Source organism: Marmota flaviventris, chromosome 17 (assembly GCF_047511675.1).
Source record: "Marmota flaviventris isolate mMarFla1 chromosome 17, mMarFla1.hap1, whole genome shotgun sequence".
In the NCBI taxonomy this organism is placed as follows: Eukaryota; Metazoa; Chordata; class Mammalia; order Rodentia; family Sciuridae; genus Marmota; species Marmota flaviventris.
Window position 1 is genome coordinate 17,452,833 of NC_092514.1, and position 6,102 is coordinate 17,458,934.

Below are 6,102 nucleotides of genomic sequence, written 5' to 3' on the forward strand. Positions count from 1 at the left end.
TCAATGTATCTCAAATATATTTAGTTATTTCAAGCTGGCTTGTAATTTGGCTTTAACATTTTGTTTAAAAGACCACTTCTTTGGGACTTTGCCCTGTTTATCTTTCATGCAGCATCAAAGAAAGCAATCAATGCATTTTGATCATAACTGTCCAGAATCTGCAACAGGAGAGGTACTTTGGTTTTCACATTGGTGCCTTTGAACTTAAACTTATCTATGAAAAGATCGGTGATCATACCGTAGAGCCTTTCGAGGTGTGCAGGCTGCTTCTTGTATTCTTCCTGTAGGTGGTCAGCCTCCTCTAGGATACAGCGGTACTCTGGTATCAGGAAGTTTGTGTTTCCTTCATGAAGTTGCAATTCCTTCAGAGCATCGATCAGCTGCACCTTCTTGGCCAGGAGGAGCTGGTATTCCAGCTTTGGGTGGATCAGCATTAAAGTGTGTCTGACGGATACTTCATTTATCTCGTATGATATGTTGAGGTTAATTTTCCTTTTTGTAGCTTCTTTAGAAAGCACATCTTTTAGGATGGATATTGTAGAAATGTTGTCAGATTTAAAAACTCCTTCTCCTTTTCTGTAGACACTCTCCAGCTGGGTGTCCAGGAAGGTGTTCTGGAAGTGGAAGGTCACGCACTCTCCTGCTGGAGGCTTCTCTGGAACCTCAGGCAGGCAGAACACCACCCAGGAGTGGACCTCAGCGAAGCTGAACTGGCCTGTCAGCGTCAGGGTGTTCATGGGTCTGCTGTGGTCAATGCAGTGCGTCCTCTGATGGAGAGAGAGGGGCCTGATGTGGTACTGGCGCACCTGGCAGGTTTTGGGCTGGATTCTTGGAGTCACATAGGCTTGAAGTGTGCCATACTGGCCTTCGATGGAGCGGATCTTCAGTTCCAGCCGTGTGGTATTTGCTTGGCAGCGGTAACTGGCGAGAAGAAAGTTGTCATTTGGCTCGGAGTCGCAGCTGCTGAAGCTGACAACTGCAGAGTTCTTATCCACATCAAGCAGATCTATGGGGACATCGCTCTGTATTAAGACGTTGTCTATTGCGGTCTGCACCTCTAGGATGAGGCTGTAGCTGGCATCATCTTTATTTAATGTGAACTTGTCATTTATGCTAAATGGAGGTGCTGCTGATTTTGCTTTGCTTGACTGAGAAGACTGCTGATAGTTCTCTCTTTCCTGTAGCACCTTATACTGCAGATGTTCCAACTCATTCCGTAAAGAAGAAATTTTACTCTGCATCTCCTGATTGATCTTGAGCTCTTCTCCTGGTCCACTTTCCTTATGAACAGGCTCAGTTGTCAGACCTGTGACCCAGCCTGAGTAGGTGGACACCACGATTTCATCATAACCGTCTTTCCCTACACAACCACCTTGGATGGACGTAACACTCTCAGACAATGCCAGGTCAAATCGCAGAACAGGCTCCTCTGTGTTATCCAGGCTGTACACTTCCACCATTCCATCATCTCTCCCAACAAGTAAATCTTTAACCCCATCACCCATAATATGGAAGCTGTCAATACACAAAATACCTCCCCGCTTTCTCTCATTTCCAACTTCCCACTTGTGCACTGGCTTGGATGTGGTGATCTGAATAAGCCCGAGCTTCCCATCTGCTGTTCCAAACAAGAGGTCTTCCCCAGAGTTGCCTCCGTTTCCATTGTGCAGTGCTAAGACAGCAGGTGGGCCAGGAACTTCAATTTCATACATCACATCGGAACCCTGTAAAACCCTGAGCACTCTGTCCTGGCAGGCCAAGATGGGTGTAATCTGAGGTACTCTTTCCACTGGAAGGCAGATGACATCATTGATTTTGTCTTCAGAAAGGTAATAATGTTGGTCTTTGCAGTCACAATAATGATTATAGATGTAACTTGCGCTGAGAAAGAGGTCAGAGCCAGATATGTGCATAGCTTTAATGCTCTCAGTGAGGTTCGTTTCAAAAGAGAGGAACTGTTTTCCTCTCTTGGTGAAGCCTCTATCTCAGATCCTGCAGCAATAAAGATTTTCTCCTGAGGTGTATTAAGAACCCCTCCCAGCTCCAGTCGGGCAATCTTCTGCCCTGGTAAGGTCTTGAATACTGCCACTGCTTCTCCTTTCTTCATGCCAAAGCACAGGACTACTCCATCATGATCTCCAATAACCACCTTCTGTGCCGCTCTGCTCTATGTCTTGACGCAGGAAGTAGCTTCATAGTCTTCTGCGAGGTCACTCCCACCTGTGAATAATCCGCCCGGTTTAAAACCAGATCCATGCCGGCTGCGGGGGGCGGCAGGGACTCCGACCGCAGCCTCGGGGGCCCCACAGGCCGTCGCGCCCTCAGCGGTACCGGCCCGGGCTCAGCTCCGCCAGGGACTCGGCAGCTTGGCGCGGGGCGGGGGCGGGGGCGGCGGCGGCGGCGGCATGACCTAGACTTCTTCATAGCCAAAACAAAAATTAGTGATATTAAAATATCTACAATAAATTCAACTTAAGCATGTCCATAAATTGAAAGTGTCAATATTGTTACTACATCTATTCTTCCAAAATTAATGTGTGTATTTTAGGTAATACTAATAAAAAATTCCAGCTTTTTGGTATGAAATAATTTTTAAAAAATTATTCATAAATTGATTATGAAAATGCCAATGACCTAGAATAGCAGTTATGGTTTTGAACAAGAGGAATAAATTAGAAAACATATACTACCAGTTTTCATTAACAACTTTTGGTATTGGTACAATAATAAACTAACAGGACACTAGGACAGGGTAGTGTAGAGGACTTTCACATATATGATGATTTATCATACATGTTCCACTACATCTCAAGTAAAGAGGGGAAGATGTGTTTTCAATGAAAATGATGTTGAACAAATTTTATGTATAATTATCTAATTGTCAACTGGTTCTCCACTCCCCTTGCTACATAATTTTTTTTAGGTGGATCATAGGCATAAAAGTGAAAAGTGAAACTGTAGATATATGAAAGAAAATGTAGGAAAATATTTTATGACCTTAAATTAGGGAACGAGGTCTCAAACTGAGCATAAAAAAAAATCACAATTTTTACAAAAACAAAAAATTACTCTTGGTCAAAATAAAGAACTTCTATTCATCAAAGTACATGACTTAGAGAATAATACGCAAGATTTGAAAGCCAGCCTCAGCAAAAATGAGGCACTAAGCAACTCAGTGAAACCCTGTCTCTAAATAAAATACAAAATAGGGCTGGGGATGTGGCTTAGTGGTTGAGTGCCCCTGAGTTCAATCCCCAGTACCAGGAAAAAAAAAAAAAAATTGCAAGCTGTGTGGGGAGATTCTATTTGTAATACAAATATCTTTTTTTTTTAACTCACAAAATTAAGTACACACAGTGGTTTATTGTTAATGTATACATCTAAAAAATCAAGTTATATACATTGTAGAAAAGTGTTTTCTGAGAAAAATATTTCTTCCAGTTGGAAAATTCTTCTAATCCAGTTCAGTGTCCATCTGTATCAGGGTCCACCTATGTGCTGTTCTCTACTGAGGGGCCTTAGGAGGACCCTTTGAAGTGGGCAGATGGCTCCATGGGCTTTCTTCTGGTTGTGTTTAATGTTATTTCACACTAGTATATTTAGGGGTGCCACTTCCACTCAATAGATTGTACTCATTTCTCACACGTTTCACTCACTAATTCATCAACCTCTGAAGGGTCACTTTGTGTCCCCTTGGTCAGCCAATCATCTTCATGACAAGATTGTTGACGAGTCCTTCATTAACTTTACTTACTTCTCCTGAGAGAACAGAACAGAGTTCACTGGCAGCTTCCACTTTCCAAAGCACCAAACATATCACGCTTTTTCAATTTTGTCACCAGTGCAAGACGACTACAGTAAGCAACACATGCTAAGGCTTCCTGTTCAAATTTGTTGATTGCCACTGTTCTGATACCCTTTCCTGTAGTCATCCAGTCCTGCTTCTCTGTTTATTTAGGCAGGGAGAGCAGAGCTTGGCATCCAGGCACCCTACCAGGGCAGAGGGGGCAGCACCCAGAGGGCAGAAGCAGAGGGCATCACAGACTGCCTGCTGCCACCCTAAAGCCTCTCCCTTGCCTTGTTCTCAAGGGACCCTGATAGCCAGGGAGGGCCTGGGCCTTTCTGTGATTTTTTTTTAATGTAATACATATATCTTAAAAATACCTTGCATTGAAAATGAAGTATCCTATAAATGAACAAAAAGCCAGAGTTCCTTGGGTTAAAGAAGGGTATTCATAAAGTCAATAAGAACCTGAAAGAGTTGCAACGTTATTAGTTGATGAGGATATGTAAATTAGACCCCAAATGAGATAACAGTACGCACTAGAACCAGGATGTTACAGTTTGAATCTTGACTATCCATCATAAGTCAATATGATAAAGGATTGGTCCCCAGGGTGGTGCTACTAGGAGATGATAAACCTTTGAGCACTGGGGTCTTGTAGGAGGTCGGTAGATTAGTAGGGGTGGGCCCTACTAATCTGAAAGGGACTACAGGCCAGGGCCTCTTTGCCTCCTTCTCCAGTTTATGACGAAAGCAAGTTTGTTCCACTACTTATTCCTGCCAGGCTATGCTGTCTCCTCCCTGGCTCAAAGCAGCAGAGCCCATCAGTCGTGGACTGGACCCTCCAAATCTGTGAGACAAAACAAACCTTTTCTTTTTATAAGTTCGTTCTCTTAGGCATTGCATTTGGGAAAAGAAAGCAACTAGCACATCAGCCATGACTCCTTATCACTCCATTAAAAGGGCCAAATCATGGGGATGCGATATCATCCCTATCCCCTAATCCAAAGGACACTCTTCAGTGCTTATGTCATTTTGACCTGCTAACTATGCTCCTCTTATTGAAAGCTTTGCCTAAGAGATTTATCTGTTTAATGATATTTAGCTGGACATTGTCGGGAGCTGCCTTATAGGAGCCAAGCACCCTTAGCCTAGAGTGGTGGAGGTGTGGGGACTGGCTTATGCTGGGGTGGTGGCTGCCCCTGGAAGCAGGTGGACCCACCTCTGCTCATCAGGGGAGCAAGGCTCTGGGAGTGGGCATTTCCTAATAGGAGTGGGCTGCCTTCTTGTTCCTTTGTAATACTACCCTCTACCTTTTATGGATGGAATGTTCTATCCAATGGCTCCCCACAATAAATAGAGCTTCAGGACATGCCCTCCCTGTGTCTCCCCCACCTCCAGTGCTTGCCCACCTTGTGGGAGTTTACAGCTGAAGGCGGAGAACCCGTCCTGAAATGCCCCAAGAAAAATGTATTTTCTGTGTCTGTGTGATCTATTCGTGCCCACCCCAATTCACCCGAGTGACCCTGGTTCTGTAGCCTGCATGGGATGGAGGATACAGGACATTATTGTTTTTCATTTTTGGATGAAAAACAGCTGATTGATCTGTTCTCCAAGGTTGGCTTTTTTTTTTTTTTTTGTCTATTTCCCAATAATACTGCTTTGAGCAAGATGATCATGTCAGTTCAGTGGAGGTGAATTAGGAACAAAGCACCAAGCAGCCTGAGCACAGGAAAGAAACATCAATCAGGCACCCATAGAAATGCCTGTCGATCAGCAGGGTCTTCTGGCCAATCCTGGATTTCAGCCAGTTCCCCCCACCAACTCTAGCAGGACAAGGGACTCTAAAAATACTTTTTCCTGTCCCAAGCCCTTCCCTTCCTGCTGCAAGCTTCATAAAATTCCAGTCCAGTGAAGCTCCCACGTGGTTTCTCCTCAGACCCTTCTTCTGTCCACTCTGTTGGTCTGATTGAGTTCCACCCTGGAGTGACATCTCAAATAAAGCCTGTTCGGAGGCCTTTCTAAATCTGCCTCCTTTGGTTACCTCCCATTGCCTGACCTCACAGTAAGTTTGAGAGAAGTCCCCCAAACACAGAGAAATCCTCAGCAAATGAGCAAAACCTTGTCTCAAAACTAAAAAAAGAAAAAGGACCAGAGATATAGCTCAGTGCTAAATTGCCCCTGGGTTGGATCCTATTCCTTAAAAAATTTTTAAAAAGAAAACAATAATAAACTTAGACCTGTATAGCATTTACCTTTCTAAGGAAAACTTAATCAGTCCCTCTGACATTGTGTGGCCAAAGAGAAATTGTACTGCA

The 6,102-nt window shown here is 43.9% G+C and overlaps 1 pseudogene; it reads right to left on the bottom strand.

Annotated features, from left to right (window-relative positions):
• Window positions 1-2,348, bottom strand: LOC114081967 (BBSome complex member BBS7 pseudogene; annotated as a pseudogene).
• Between the last annotated feature and the right edge of the window lie 3,754 nt (window positions 2,349-6,102).